The sequence below is a fragment of the Cavia porcellus genome, unplaced genomic scaffold, assembly GCF_034190915.1.
Source record: "Cavia porcellus strain 051 isolate PalLab524CR breed Dunkin Hartley unplaced genomic scaffold, mCavPor4.1 scaffold_16, whole genome shotgun sequence".
In the NCBI taxonomy this organism is placed as follows: Eukaryota; Metazoa; Chordata; class Mammalia; order Rodentia; family Caviidae; genus Cavia; species Cavia porcellus.
In genome coordinates, this window is record NW_026947499.1 from 8,076,052 (window position 1) to 8,092,937 (window position 16,886).

Genomic DNA, 16,886 nt, shown 5'->3' on the forward strand with positions numbered 1-16,886 from the left:
GATTAAAGAGGCAGTTTATTACACTGGTGGGCGTCTGCCTGGGATCTCTCCCAGAGCCAGAGCCCTGCCATGCAGGGCTTCGGGAGGGACTTTTAAAGGGGAAGTGAGCCGGGAGGGGCATCGGTAGATTTGGCCCCAATGATTGGAGGGTTGGGTGACGCGCGGTGCTGAAGGAGGTTAGACATTTCAGATTACCTCATAAGGCCATCAATTATGCAAAGCCCGAGTTACACAAGGAAGGACCGTCCTGTCCTGTCGTCCTGTTACTGGGCCTGCTCTGCCTGACTCCTTGGTCTTAGTGGGCATCCTGGGCAGGCTTTTATTTAGAGTTTAAAATTTCCCCCTTCATCCCCAGTACCGATAAAAAAAAAAAATTTCCCCCTTCACATTTATCTATTTAAAAAATACATATGCAAAAAAAAATACATATGCAAGCCCAGCATGGTGGCATGTCCCTAGAATTCCAGCACTTGGAAGGCTGAGGCTGAGATCTGAAAACAGCAACAAGCAAAACAAGACAAAAATTCCTGCTCTAATGACGCTTATTTTCTTGAGAGCCTAAAAAATTCCAACCTGGAATATTTATGTGTTTTCTGTTTGTTTTCCTGGGTCTTCTGAGACAAGGTTTCACTAAGTGGCAGAGTCTGACTGTGAACTCAAAATCCTCCTGCCAGGGCTGGGGATTTACCTCAGCGGCATAAGCACCTGCCTGGCAAGCCTGAGTTTGTGAGTTCAATCCCCAGTACCAAAATAAATAAATAAAGAAAAGAAAAAGAAAAAAAAATCCTCCTCCCTCAGTTTCCTGAGTGTTGAAAATATTTTGTTTTTTGTTTTGTTGCTTTCATCCCTCTGTAAAGAGAATTGTACCCAACACTCAGTTTAAACAGTGAGCCATTCTTGGGAGGCTGAGGCAGGAAGGTCACCAAGAACAGCTTGGGCTATCGAGCGAGGAGTTCAAAGCCACCCTGAACTACACAGCAAGACCTTGGCTCAAAAAAAAACAAACAAAAAAAAAAAAAATTGACTGATGACCATTTTGTTTCATCCACATCCACGCTTATTTCCCTGCCTTTCGCGTTATTTCAAAGTAAACTGTAGATGTTGAGTCCCAAAGTGGTTGCTTCCTGTAAGATCCTGTAGCAAGGTGTAACTGCCACACAGGGAAGTTCGCCCTCTCTGGTACGTGGCTCCATGTGTGTTGACAAATAGTGCTATAAGCACTCACCAAAAATGGGCAGTCCCTAGGGCTACATCGGCTTTTCACTGATCTTTTCTTCTGTGATGCCAAACCTGCCAAAATGCAAGCATTATGTGATCATTTCCACATCTCCCCATAGCCTGCTCCACCTTGTCGGTGTACAAATTGTGACTGTAAGAACTATTGTTAAGTTTCTCTGTCTGACAATTGTAACCTCTCTGTCAAGTCTGGATTCTTTTGACGATCTTACTGTTTTTCTCTGGTGATCTGATTGTCTGCATGCCTGCTTACTGTGGATGTCAGATTAACCTGTTATTTTCACTTCTCCGGAGCTCCTTCTCTCCTCTCCTCCTTTCCTCTCCTCCTTCTGATTCCTCCTGCTTCTTCTAGTTCAGGATTCCTAAAGCAGGGGATCTAGATCAGTGGTTCAAGTGCCTTGCTGGCAAGCACAAGATCGTGAGTTTGATCTCTGGTACTAAAAAAGAATTCCTAAAACTATTCCTCTGTGTGTGTGTGTGTGTGTGTGTGTGTGTGTGTGTGTGTGTGTTGCTGGGAAAAGGACCCAGGACCTTCAAACTAAATTCATCCCCAGTCCTTTTTTGTTTTCTATTCTGGGACAGGGCCTCACTAAATTGCCCAGGTTGGGCTCAAACTTGAGATTCTCCTGCCTCAGCCTCCTGAGTGCTGGAATGACAGACACTTTGGTATGAGCACTGTTCTGAGGGCTGTGAGACCCAACACCCGAGCTCTGCTCAGTCCCACAGCTTCCCTCTGTCCCCAACTCAGGCTGGTAGGCTCCAAGGACCTCCCCCAGGACACTGGGCAGCAGCGTGGGGCGGTGTCACCTGCTTCCTACCCCTCTGGAATCTCTGAGCTCTGCTGACTGATGCCTGTCGTCCTTCAGGACGCTGTGTCACTTGTGCCCTGTTGTTGTGGTGCTAGTCTGGGCCCGGAAGCTGAGCCCAGACCCCTGACTCAGCCTGCTTGGCATACCACCTTTGAGACCCCCAAGTGTAGCTCTGTTTGTGGGAGCAGTGGGTTTGTTTATTTGGGAGGGTTTTTTTTTTTTTTTTTGGAGACCGAGTCTCACTATGCAGTTCAGGCTGGCCCTGAGCTCACTTTGCAGCCCAGACTGGCCTCAAACTCAGGCAATCCTCCTGCCTCAGTCTCCTGAGTGTTAGGATTACACACATGGGCCACCTTGCCAGGCAGGGCAATGTCACTCTTTAATAAAGCTGCTGTAGACACTGATGTATGAGTTCCTGCCGGGCGTGGTGGTGCACACCTGTGACCCCAGCACTCGGGAGCTGAGGCAGGGGGATCACTACAAGTTCATGGCCAGCCAGGGCTACACAGGGAGACTCACAGGTGGCACTGCCTACCCCATCAGCGTGACCTCACAGGTGTGGGAAGCGTCCCCTCCTGCCTGGTGGCCCCATTCCTGTCTCAAGCACTCAGACTCCGCCAGAGCAGCAGACCTGGCCTGCAACTGGACCGGCGGCTTCTTTATGGCCTTGATAGTGACAGAGGGGAGGGCACCTTGTGGACTCTCCTACCACCCTGCCCAGCATGCCGAGGTGAAATCTCCCTGGGCCTGGGGACAGCCAGCCTGAAGTTTCCCCAACCAGTGAGTCACAGAGCAGAGAACACGTAACGGTGGGCATATGCCCGGTGCAGGGAGTCTTCAAGCCATCTCACAGAGCAGGAGCTTTACTCCTCTTGGTGACAGCAAAGTACAGACGCTCATCCGCTGATAGGGAGGTTACATCCCAATCAACCCCTCCCAGGTTGAAAATATCCCCAATAACAGTGAAGTGTTGTGCTGCATGGTTGTACTTCCAGCACTCAGAAGGCTGAGGCAGGAGGATCTCCATGACCTCCAGGCCAACGTTAACTACATAGTGTGATCCTGTCTCACAAACAATAAACAATCTCAAGTCTAACCACAGAAAAGATTTTTACTGTGTGTTTTAGCCTGGCCTTGAACTCACTTAATAACTCAGGGTAGCCTCGAACTCACAGTGATCCTCCTGTCTCAGCCTCCTGAGTGCTGGGATCACAGGTGTGTACCATCATGCCTAGTGACACCAAATCTTTTTTAATTTTTTGAGGCGGGGTCTCACTAAGTAACAGTTGCCTAGTGTAGGCTCAAACTGGCCATCCTCCCTGCCTAAGCATCCCAGAACGCTGGGATTTACAGGCATGCACCACCACACTGGGCACAGTTCAGATTAGGATTCAGCAGATGCCAGGAGAGCCCAACGCCCTGAATTCTGGGCTATCACGCTGAGGCTCGGGGAAAGATCAGCAGCTGCTAGGAGCAGTGTTACCCATGCCCTGCAAAATACCCAGGGCCAAGTCTGCATGGAAATAATTTTCCCTTTCCTGCTTCCCATGTCTTTGCTCAAAAGAGTCCTGAAGACTGCGAAGAGCCATTGAAGCAAAGCTTGGTTTGGTTTTGTTGAAAGATGTTTATAGTAGCACTTTCCCGACCTGCTCCCCGCGGGGTTTCCCACGCACGGGCCAGTGAAGCGCGCATGCTCTGTCTGTGTCGCCCCCCGCGTGGCTTCTAGTGGCGATTATGGGACTGTGCAGGCTGCTGGCGACAGATATGAAAGCTCGCTTGGTAAGAAAAAGGTAGCACCGAAAGCAATGCGTTCGTGATTACAGTTATTGATTGTTACCCACTTGTGAAGGACTGGGCAAATTTAATATAACAGAAACGGTTAAGCTGGGCACGATAGTGCATGCCTGTAATCGCAGCCTGGGAGGCTGAGGCAGGGAGATTGCAGCTGAGGCTACATATTGAGTTCAAGGCTGGCCTGGACTACATGGCGAGATCTTGTCTCAAAAAATCAAAAACAAAGGAAAAAATCATTTTTCCTTGAGAGATCCACTTGAGAGTAAATTATGGATGCAGCGCCCTCCTTCGGGCCCAAAGAGTTTAGCGGTATTTCCTTAAAATGAAGAGCAATCTCCAGCTGGCAGTGGTGGCACATGCCTACAATCCCTGCATTTAGGAGGCTGAGGCAGGAGGGTCACTATGAATTCAAGACCAGCCTGGGCTACAAAGTGAGTTCAGATCCAGCCTGAACTGCATAGTGAACCCTGTCTCAGAAAGCCCAAAAAATATTTTTTTCCTAATAAGCTACAGTATGATCATCAAAATAAAAATGTTCAGAACCTGCCACAGCTCTCTGCTCTTCAGACCACGGTCTTGCTTTCTGACTCTGCCAGTGACTTGATAATGTCCTTGTAGTGCAAGGATCTGGTCCCGATCCTCCAGTGCACTTAGTTGTCTCCTGCGTGTAATTCCCTGTTCCACTGAGATATTCCCAGCCCTTTTGTTTTTCATTTGGAAACAGGATCTCATTAAATTGTTAAATTGCCCAAACTGGGTTGGTCTGTGATCCTCCTGCCTCAGCCTCCCAGAGTGCTGGATTCCAGGCTTGTGCCACCAGGGCCAGTGTGAGAGGCAGATAATTTCCCTAGTAAAGATTCTGCTCTTTGAACCATCTGTCCTTTATGTGTAGAGGCACAAACCTGTGTTTTCTGCTTTGGTAGATGATTTATGATCTGCCCTGGCTACGGGCTCTTTGGAGAGGGGGTTGTTTTGTTTTTTGAAACAAGGTGTCATGCAATTTAGGCTGGTCTTGAACCATATAGCCCAGGGTGAGTTCAAACTAACAGCAATGCTCCTGCCTCAACTTCCCAAATGCTGGAATTACAGGGACAGACACCACCACTCCTGGCTTGGCTCTGGATTCTGATGTTCAGATTGTCTTGAATGTGACTGTGTAGAGGCCAGGCTGGCTTCCGGCCCCATCATGCTTTAGGAGTTTCCTTTCTTGCCTATGTAAGAAGCTGTTTCCCATGTAGCCTGTGCTTTCTGTGCCCTATCTGGGGGAGCGGCTTTCTTGGAGGAGACGCTGGTTCCATTAGTGGGAAGCAGTACAAAGAAACCAGGCTGTGGTTTCCAGAGGTGTGTGGCATTGGGGTGCTGTCACAGGCCAGGCTATCTCAGGGGCTGGTTAGTGACATGTGTGTGCATGTGTGCGTGTGTGCGTGCATGTATATATGTGCATGTGTGTATATGTGTGTGCACAAACATGCAGGTGCATGTGTATGTGTGTCTCTATGCACTCACAGTTTTATAGTTATATATATTTACAATTTTTGGTACCACAATTAAAAACCCAGGGTATAGGGTGTCACCTCAGTGCCTTTTTGTTTTTTGCTTTTTTCAGTCAGGGTCTTGAGTCATTAAATTGAACGAGATGGGTTCAGAATTGTGATTATCCTGCCTCAGCTTCCCAGAGTTACTGGGATGACATTGTGCAGCTCTGTCTGGCTGTAATACAAAATTTGAAAGTTCAAGTCCAGGCTGGGCTACAAAGTGAGCCCCAGGCCAGCCTGAACTCCATAGGAGACCCTGTCTCAAAAAATAATAATAATAATAAAAATAAAAATAAAAATTGAAGACCAGGCCTGTTGGCACACATGTCACCCCAGCACTCTGGAGGCTGAGGCAGCAGGATTACTGTGCATTTAAGCCCAGCTGGGGCTACATAGTGAGACTCTTTCTCAAAAAAAAAAAAAAAAAAAAATTACAACCACACCAATACCCAGTTCCAATTCACAGTGTTATTTCTGGTTTCTTCCATTCTACTCTCTTCTCTATTCTCAAACGGGATTGGATGAGTCAGTTATCTGTAGCAATTTGCTTGTCCAATCACCACCTTTGATGTGGGACCGTCCTCCATCCGCACCACCCTCCTCTCCCCGGGGCTGACACCTTGCTTTGCTTGCCCCAAATAAACATAAGAAGAGGGCAAGTGAGGCTGGTGACCCTTTATTAACACTGAGGAAATATTTTAATGTCTTTTTTTTTGGTGTGGCACTGGGGATGAACCTCAGAGCCTTCACACTGAAAAAGAAAAAAAAAAAAAAAATATATATGTAATATACTTTTGGGGGCGGAATTTGTTGCTTGAGACAGGGCCTCACTATGTACTTCAGCTGGCCTAACTCACTCTGAACTAACTCACTCTGTAATCCATGCTGGCCTTGAAATGGCGATCCTCCTGCCTCAGCCTCCCAAGTGCTGGGATTACGGGTGTGCAGCACCATGCTGGGGTAAACCCATTATTTCAAAGCAAAAATCCCACTGCAGAGAGACACCAACAATGTGTGTTTTTTTATATTTTTAACGTTATGTTTTTAACGTTATATTTTTAACTTTATTCAGTGCACTTGAAGAATTTTCTAACCGTTCCACAATTAAGCCATATTTATCAAGTTCTTTTGTCTGATGCTAAACATAGAAAATTTGGAAAATTAACAAGAAAATTTTTCCAGTGAGGAGGATATTTTTGCCTTGCTTTGCTTTGAGGGCAGCAAATTAAAGCTTGTATCATACCGCCACCTACTGGTCACACTTTGAATTCTTCTATTTCCTCCAACAAAAGACAAAACGTTCTCAACAATTTATTAATTAATACTATTTTTTCCCTGACCTGAAAACCTCCACAGAAGAGCCAGTTAATATGACTGGATAGGTAGCCAAGGGTGGTGGCACATGCCTGTAATCTCAGCACTTGGGAGGCTGAGGCAGGAGGCTTGTTGTAAATTCAAGACCAACCTGGGCTACGAAATGAGCTCAAGGGCAGCCTGAAATGCGCAGTGAGACCCTGTCTCAAAAAACAAAAACAAAGAAAAAAAATATATATATATGATTGAGTAGAAAAATACTTCAGTTTCATTCATGCTTCATAAGAAAAACTGTTTGATTTCCCAATCAACAATACCAGAGCTTGGTGGTGAATACCTGTAATGCCTGAACTTGAGAGGCTGAGGCAGGAGCATTGCTGTCAATACAAGGTCAGCTTGGATTCAAGCCAACCTGAACTACATAGCGAGACCCAGGCTTAAACAAAACAAAATTATCTCTTTCAGACTCTTGTTTGTGCTGACCTTTTTTTTTTTTTTTTTTTGTCTTTTTCCTTTTTAGCGGTACCAGGGATCGAACCCACGACTGCCTGCTTGCAAGGCAGGCGCTTATGCCGCTGAGCTAAATCCCCAGCTACCCTTTTTGGTTTTTTGAGGCAGGGTCTTGCTATATAGTTCAGGCTGACCTCGAACTTACTTATGCAGCCCAGGCTGGCCTCAACCTCTTGGAGATCCTCCTGCCTCATCCTGTGAGTGCTGTGGTTACAGGCATGTGCCACTACACTCAGCTTGTGCTGACCTTTGAAAGAAAAACAGCTTTCATTTGCTTGGTGGCTTAAAACCAGCCAAGGTGGGTTTCCTGGAGGCATCCAGTGGGCTAATTTGCACTGGGGAGAGAATTGTTGCTTGCAGAAAAGAGCACCCGGATGGCTTCTGACAGCTCAGGCTCAGTCCCCCGTGTTTGACAAGAGGGCAAACATCACCTGGGACATTTTCCACATCCTTCAGCCAAGCAGCAGATCAGTGTTTACAGCACATTTTCACAAATGCCATTTTGTTTAATCCTCCTAAGAACTCCAAGAGCTAAATGTGATTACTGTGTGTTTTTGAGAAGATGAAATTCAGCACCAAGCAAATAGTACCCGCAAGGCGTGTTGGCACACACCTATGATCCCAGCACTGGGAGGCTGAAGCAGGAAAGTTGCTACAACTACGAGGCCAGGGTGGGCTGCATAGTGAGGTTGAGGCCAGTCTGAACTATGCAGCACAACCCTGTCTCAAAAAACTAAACAAGAAAATAAGAACAGAGTAGTCACTGCCCAGATCCCAACACAGCAGCTTCTACTCAGTTACTTTGTTTCATCACCTGGGGACTAGGAACCTGACACAGCTGCCCACGGGTTGGTTTTTTTGTTTTTTTCTTTTGCTGGTAACAGGATTGAACTTGGGGCCTGTAAATTGGGCTACATTCCTTTCTAGAAATTTTATATTGAGTCAGGTGTGGTGGTTCATACCTGTAATCCTAGCACCTGTGAGGCTGAGGCAGGAGGATCACCACAAGTTTAAGGCCAGCCTGGCTCAACAGTGACTTCAAGGCCAATCTGAACTACACAGGCAGCATTTGTCTCAAAAACAATTTTTTTTCTTTTTTGACACCGAGGATCGAACTCACGACTGCATGCTTGCAAGGCAGGCACTTACACTGCTGAGCTAAATCTCCAGCCCGCCCCCCAATTTTTTTTTCAACGTAGGGTTTTCTGAATTTCTCAACTTTCAGCCTGCCAGAGAGCTGGGAATTACAGGTGTGCACCACCAAGCCGGTTTCCCAGGCTCGCAGATGTCATCCTACCGCTTGACCAAGACACCCACCTGAGATTCTGCCCAGACGGCTCCTATAGCTAACTGCTCTAGGAAGCCGCCCTGGCGGAGGCAGAATGCCTGTCACCTGCGCCTCGCCACGCCTATAGGCCACAACCTGCTCTCCTAACTGCGCAGGGGTTACAGCTAATAGACGCGTGCGCGGGACTTCAAAGCGCTTGCAACCTTGAAGAGATGAACCTGTGGGGTTTGTGCATTTTTATTCTTTTGTCTTACAGATATGTATCACCTCTTCCAGTTTTTACTCCCTTTTTTATAGTGGAAATTGAACTCAGGGCCTTGCACTTGCCAGGCAAACTGAGCTGTATCCCTGGCTCTACTTTTAGATTTTAAAAAGGTTTCACAAAGTTATTTCTGTCTAAGTTTGTTTAATAAAGGTTTTAGCACAGCGAAACTGCCCCCTCCATCTCAATGTTCTTTTTCTTCCTGTCTAGAGGACTTCAAGACTGGATGCCCGCACATGCGCAGTTGTAAAAAGTGTAACAAAAACAGCCAGGCACACCGAGGCACCCGAGGCTGACACAGAAGACCTCAGGCTTCAGCCAACCTGGGCAATTTAGCGAGGCCCTGTATCAAAATTAAGAATAAAAAGGAGCGGGGGTGGGAGGCTGAGGCAGGAGGATCACTGCAAGTCCGAGCCAGCCCGGGCTACATAGTGAGTTCGAGGCCACCCAGGACTACACGGCCAAACCCTGTCTCAATCACAAAATTGGAAAGTTAAGCTCGCGTTCGCACTCGGCTCCGTACGTTTGGAGGCTTAGTACGTAACGCGCCGAAGCGCAGTCACCACCACCGCACGCTCTACCCAGCGCCTCTCCTTCCGCCTTTTCGGCACTGTGACGGACCCCGCCCACTTCCGGCAAGGATAGTCAGAGCGCAGGCGCCACTCCACCTGCCACTTAGGAATCGCCCAGTCTCGTGTTGAGGTCTGCGCATGTGCAAAAGAACGACACGGTTTAATTGAGCGGGAGAATGCGGGTTCTCCGAACTCACGCGAGTGTCTCCGCCCACCAGATAGGCAAGAGCGAGAGAGCGAGAGAGCGGGTCGCGCTTCACTTTGCGCAGGCGCAGTGAGTACAGGAACCAGGTTTTACGCAGGCTCATTTAAATAAGGCAAGACGCTTATGACGTCAGCCTCAGAACCCGCCCCCTGTCCGTATCGGCCTCCGGCTTTTTTAAAGGCCCAGAGCCGGGGACGCTCTGAACACTGTGGTTTTGATATCTGTATATATGATATATATATGCATATACACAGCACACACACGCATATGCCACATAGAGTCCTAAAAAAGGTACACACAGTTCATGAAGAGAAATGAGTAAATATTTTAATACTAAATTATTGAGACATCATGAAATTAATACGAGTTACCTCTGAGCTCTACAATTCTAAGAGGTGCTCACAGTGGTGACCACCGGCTTCCATACGTTTATTAATACAGCGATCGGCTGCTGGGATAATCTTGGTCACTGAGATTACTGCACGTGCATTTTCAATTTCTTCGATGTATTTTCTGCGGTGTATGACACCCACTAGGGTCCCCCACACGAAGATAACACTCTGATTTAAAAAATAAAAAATAAATAAATAGGGCTGGGGATTTAGCTCAGCGGCATAAGCGCCTGCCTTGCAAGCAGGCAGTCGTGAGTTTGATCCCTGGTACCCATAAAAACGAAAAAGACAATAAATAAATAAATAAATAAATAAATAAATAAAAATTAAAAAATAAATCATACTATGTATCTTTTCCTGAAGTGCATATTCTTTTTTTTTTTTTTTTTTTTTGGCGAGCTGTGTGTGTGTGTGTGTGTGTTGTTTTGTTTTGTCTTGTTTTTGTGGTACTAGAGATTGAACATAGGACCTTCGCAATGACCTGCATCTCCAGCCCTTTTTTATTTTTGGAAACAATTTCTCCTTAATTCCTTAAATTGCCCTGGCCAAATTCAAATTTGTGACTCTCCTGCCTCAGCCTACCAGAATGCTGGGATGACAGGCATTACCCACCACACCTGGCAATGTTTTATATAACTTTACTTATTGCTGATCGGTTCTGCAAGCCTGGGGTTTAGCTTCCTCTTCTCAACTTGGTACCAGAACCAGAGAAACACTTGCCTCTCCAAGACTAACTTGTACATTCTCCTCATTTCAGAGACAAACCTCCTGCTCGAGCCCCCTCCACCACCTAAGCCTCCACCTCCAGCCCCCAGTAAACCTTTCCGTCTGCTGTTTTACACGGGCAGATGCTCCTTCAAATCAACAGTTAATGTGACTTTGCCCACCTCCCGAACTCTTGCCACAACCCAAGATTGATAAAAGTACCCCCACTTGTTTGTTCTCATTTGAGGCCCTCTGTACCCTCTGCTCCGTGAGGCTCTCCCATGCTCACATTAAAGGCCTCCTCCTTTATCTCCTTCTTATCGCTCTCATTTTGTCTGCACCGCTTCAGATTGAGTGCCAAAAATACTCAATCAGTTGTGATAAGTATGCAGTATAGAATTGCTGGGTATAGGCATGACCAAATTACTTTTTTTTTTTTTTTTTTGTATTTTTACCGGTACCAGGGATAGAACTCAAGACTGCCTGCTTGCAAGGCAGGCGCTTATGCCACTGAGCTAAATCTCCAGCCCCTCGAATTGCTTTTTTTATATTAAACATTGAACATGCCAGGCTCAACCTACATTGGTCCCCACGGGCATTTTGCAGTTGTTCTTCATACAATAATGTGCAGCAATCACATTTTTACTAAAAATGTCTTTCGGGGGGCTGGGGATATAGCTCAGTGGCACAGCACCTGTCTGGCAAGTGCAAGGTCCTGAGTTCAACTCTCTGTACTGGAAAAATGAAAGTCCTCCTCTACCCATTGTACTATTCCCTGAGAGGTAATTCTATAAACTGAGAGGAAATGTAATCTTTCCAGGTTTGAGACTAAACATTGGCTCCACCTAGGCAAAGGTGAACCTGAGTTTGCTGACTTGTTTTTGTTTTTTTCAGACAGGGTCTCACTATGTAGCCTAGACTGGCCTTGAACTCACAGCAATCGTCCTGCCTCAGCCTCCCAAGTGCTGGGATTCCAGGCCTGCACCATCATGCCTGGCCCTATTTTTAAAATACCTACCAACCTTAAATTATCAATATGTGACAATACGTAATGCTAAGGGAGGGGAAGTAAGGAGAGTTAAAACGTGTTATACACAGGCACCAAGTCCCCACAAGGAATGTAATTATTACCTACTGCAAACATGGACGGACACAGATAAAAGTTTAAGGCCAGGTGTTTAGCTCAGTGGAGCAGCACCTGCCTGACAAGCTCAGGGTCCTGAGTTCAATTGTCAGTATCCGAAACATAAATAACTAAAAACTTTTTTAACTAAAAAAAATTTAGCTGGTTATGATGGTGCATGCCTGTAATCCCAGAACTCAGGAGACTGAGGCAGGAGAATCACCAGCCACTCCACACCAGATCAAGTTCCATAGCATGTTCAAGATCAAGGAAATTTTAAAATAATTAAGTGTCACTGTTGCGTCCCTCTCTGGTTCCATTTGTCTGACTTTCCCTTCTGTGCTGTGCTCTATAAGCATCTCTGATTCCAGGAGCAGCGATCAATTGACAGATATCTTCAGGAAAAGGGACCCTCTCTGGGGCTGGATGGGCCTGGAGGGGCAGTCTCCCCCACCCCAGGAGCACAGAGCTCTGCCATCCCTGGGGGTGATGCCCCAGAGCCCCCTTCATCCACTCCTCTGGACCAAAATCACCCGGAGCCAGGGCTGACCTAGCAGTCACCAATGGGACCAGGCGATGGCTGCTCTGCCAACCCTTTGCTATAAAACCCCAGAGCTTCCCCCGGCCCCTGGAAGACAGGTCTTGAAACCCTTTATCTTTTTGTCCCAGAGTTAGAGGCACCATCTCTGGGACTGACATTTGGTGGCAGGTGGCCAATCCTAATCTGTTGGCCCAAATCCAGGGGTTTTGCCCCAAACCACAATAACAATACCAGCTATTTATTGAATAAATAGTAGTGATTAAGTGGCTTTTTTTTTTTTTTTGAGATTGAACCCGGGGCTATGCTTCCTAATGCTTTTTTCTTTCCCTGATGCTTTTTAAATTTTTCATTTCGAGACAAGCCCCTCATAAGTCACTAAATTGTTCACTTGGAAGTCAAATTCTAGATCCTCCTGCCTCAGCCTCCCAGAGTGTTGGGCTTTTGCCAACATGCCTGGCTGAGATGGTTTTTTGGGAGAATTTACCTAATGGCAGGTTGACTCACTGGTGCTGTGTCACGGTGTCCCAGCCCACAGTGCAGGCCGTTTTACAATCCATCCCTTCTCCACTCTCTTCCTGGTCTAGACAGCGTGTAATAGTTTTGCAGGGTTATTTTAACTTTCACTCCTTTAATAGCTAGTGAGACTGGGTGTTCTTCTTGGAATGATTTATTGGTTTCATTGCATTGCACAACAACCCTGTTTTCAAACACTGTGATTCCCACAGGTTTATTCCTGCAAATGTGTTTACATCTCACGGAACATTTCACTGACCGCAATATTTTTTTAAGAAAGAAGTTTGGAGGCGGAGAAAGAAACAGAAGAAAACTTTCTAGTAAAGGGATGGCGGCTGGAAGTCAAAGCTCATCCCCAAGGGCGGTTCTGTCCCCTGGAACTCTCCACGATGATAGGTCTCTTCTTCCTCTTCCTTCTCCTCCTCTTTCTTCTTATTCTTTTTTTCGGAGACAGGATCTTGCTGATGTAGTGCAGGCTGGCAATCCTCCTGCCTCAGCCTCCCGAGTGCTGGGATTACACAGTGTGTCACCATGCCCAACTAAATTTAAATATTTGACATTAGTCCTGAGAAAGACAGTCTCAGTGTGTCAGTTCTCACAGAAGATCCTGCTCAGTTTGTGACCCCAGCTCTTTGGAGGCTGAGGCAGGAGGATCAAGAAGAGCCCGAGGCCAGTTTGGGCCACATAGCAAGACCCTGTCTCAAACAAAACTGGTCAGAGGCTCATTCTGGAAATCTGAGATCCCCTAGAGGGCGCCCATTCGCCATGAGAGACTTTTTAAAATGGCTTTATTGCCAGGTGTGGTGGCTCAAACCTGGAATCCCAGCACTCTGGATGGGTGTGAGTTTGAGTCCAGGCTGGGCTACATGGTCAGTTTAGGGATAGACTGGAGCATATAGTAAGATTCTGCCTCAAAAAACCAAACACTGAGGGCCGGTGATGTAGCTCAGTGGCACAGCGCCTGCGTGGCAAGTGCAAGGTCCTGAGTTCAAATCCTAGTATGAAAAGAAAAAAAAAAAAAAACAACTAGAACATAAATAAAAATTGCTTATTGAGAGATGAATCACATCTCATACAATTTACTCATTTAATGTGTACAAATGAATGGTTCTCACTTTTTTTAAAAATGGTTTTTATCCTATTTACAGCATAGTACGACCATCAGGACCTCGATTTTAAAACAATTTTGTCATCTGAAAAAGAAATCCCATGCCCTCCCCTCTATCTTCTCCTTTCTGCCATTATCTGTGTTTCTGTCTTTATGGACCTGCCTGTCTATGCTGGGTGTTTCAAGGGTTGTGCACGTGTGTGTGGTACCCAGGGCCTTTACACTGAGCTTTATCCTCAGCCTTTTTTTTTTTTTTTTTTTTTATTTCTTGGGGTTTTGTGTGTGTGTGTGTGTGTGTGGTTTTTTTTTTTTTTGAGTCAAGGTCTTGCTGTCTAACCCAGGCTGGCCTCAAACTCTTGACAAGGCAATCCTCCTGCCTCAGCCTCCCAAGTGCTGGGATTACAGGCCTGTGCCACACTGCCTGGCCACCTTTTCAAATTCTTTATCTTTTTTTGTCTTTTTCCTTTTTATCGGTACCAGGGATCAAACTCAGGACTGCCTGCTTGGAGGCAGGCGCTTATGCCGCTGAGCTAAATCCCCAGCCCCCACATTCTTTATCTTAAGACAGATTCTTTCTAAATTTTCTAGTCTGGGCTCAAATTTGCAATTCTCCTGCCTCTGCCTCCTAGAGGGCTGATATTAAAGGCCAGAGCCACAGTGCCTGGCTGATTATGCAGATTTCAAATGTGTAGAATCCTAGGAAGGGGCCTTATCTGGCCCCTGCGATTCTGACCTGTTTCTAAGATTCCTCGCATCCTAAGAGCGTGTGGGAACGTCATTCCCTCTAATCGCCGAATAATATCCCATTGTGTGACCCAGGGTATTTTGTTTATTTATTCACCTGGTGATGGATTCTTGGACTGGCGCCACCTTTGTGCATTGTACAGACAGGTGGGTCCTTCCTACTACTTCTGGGAATTTGGGGACCCAGCCCCTCAGTCCTGGGCTCCCCTTTATTTCAGCTGTGCTGTCCATGGGAGCAGCACCCCCTGGAATTGGACAGCTCACAGTTCTGTGGTCAGGAAAATGTCCCCGGGGTCACACCTCCCCAGAGACGGTTTCCCTGCTGGCAGGGCAGAGGGAACTCCCTGCACCCCAAGTTGTACACAGCATCCTTTGGTGGAGTCCAGATTCCGGCCAAGTGATCGACAAAGCGATATGGAAGGGCGTTTGGACTGGGAGCCCCAGACGTGCTAGGGAGAGGCCAGGCCACACCACCCACATAAGGGCCTGTGGAAAGTGCCACCAGATCTGTCCCCATCACTGAGAGAAGAATGTGGTAGGTGCCTGACCTGCCTTCCAGCTGATCTACTCAGATAAGCCACAGGCCGGGAAGTGTCCCTCACTGTGGGACTGAGGCTGGGGCTGGGCACCGGCCTGGTAACTGCAAGAATCCACTCAGCAGGTGGCAGGCAGCTCAGACAGGGCCACAGGCCAAGGCACAGTTTGTACCAGGTTGAAGGTTGGCTGGGGCTGCTGGCCAAATGCCTGAGGAGGGCAGGAGAGCAGACAGGAGGGCCCAGTGTTGGAGGCCTGAGGGCCAGGGTGGACTTCAGAACAGGGCCAAGCCAGTCAGGAAGGCATGCTCAGAATTTGGAGCAGGTGCATTAATTTCTGTGAGAGCTGGGATGGGAGGTAGTTAAGAGGCCACGGTCTCTCCCACAAGCACAGGGAAGATGATGGCAGTGTAAGATAAACAATCACAGGCATGATGGCGCACGCCTTGAAACCCAGCACTTGGGAGACTGAGGCAGGAGGATCACTGGGAATTCAAGGACAGCCTGGGCTACATATTGTCTCAAAAAATAAATGAACAGACTTCTGGGAAAATGGCACAGTGGCAAGTGGCAGAGAAAGAATCTCTCTCAGTTTTGGTGTCCAGATCCTGGAATACAGCAGCACGGGCCGAAACTGGGATCCACCAATAAGACTGCGAGTGTGGCCGCTTAGGTAATATTGACCCAATAGGAGCAAGGGCACAGATGACATCATTAGCGTGGGTCCGTAATCTATGTAGTCTATTACCCTAGTCTCAGTGGCTGGGAAGGATGACCCACTCCTAATGGGATAATGGTTTATGTGTACGGAAAATCTCCAAATGGTGGTACCCTAACCTCAAGCTTCAGTTCATCCTTTAGGGACGCAGGTAAATCTGGCCACTGTGACTTTAATCTTCCTCAAAGGCGCCTCCAGCCAAGCTGTGACATGTTCTCACCTCTGCACTGACTCCCTGGAGGGCCTGGCCCTGTCTAACTGCCTGTTAATATTTCTACCTACCTAAGCTGCCTATAAGCCTGGGATTACTGGTGTGTAACACCCTGCCTGACTCTGCCTTCGAATACGGCAAAATGTCAGTAATTGTACCAGGTGTTAATATTAGTTACGTTTTCTGTGTTTCATTGGTTTTTGTTCTTTGGTGACGGTGGTACTGGGGCTTGAACCCACAGTCTTCCCATGCAGGTTCATTGTCCGCCCCTTTCATTTTTTATGAGGACACTGAGTCTCACCTAAATCACTAGATTGCCCAGCCTCTGAGGCCGGATGGGAGTGGCAGCACACACCTCTGAGCACAGTACTTCCAAGGCTGAGGAGGAGGAGGAACCCCACAAATTCGGGGCCAGCCTGAGCTACAGAGTGAGTTCAGGGTCAGCCTGGACTACACAGCAAGACCCAGTCTCAAGAGAAAAAGCAAACAAACATACAACCACCTTGGGATCCTCCTGCCTCAGCTTCCCTGAGTGCTGAAATTATAGTCATGCACCCTCAACCCCAGCATGTGTTTGGGGTTTTTATTCCCAGGGTTAGGGCTTGAATCCCTCATGCATGCTTGACAAGCACTCTACCCTGAACACTATTTATTATTTATTGAAACTAAAAATCTTCAAAGACAATGTGTGTGCACACGACTGTGTTGGTGCTAAGTACTACACAAAACCCAAACAGGACTGAGGATGGGCAAGCAGCTGTGGAAATTCGATT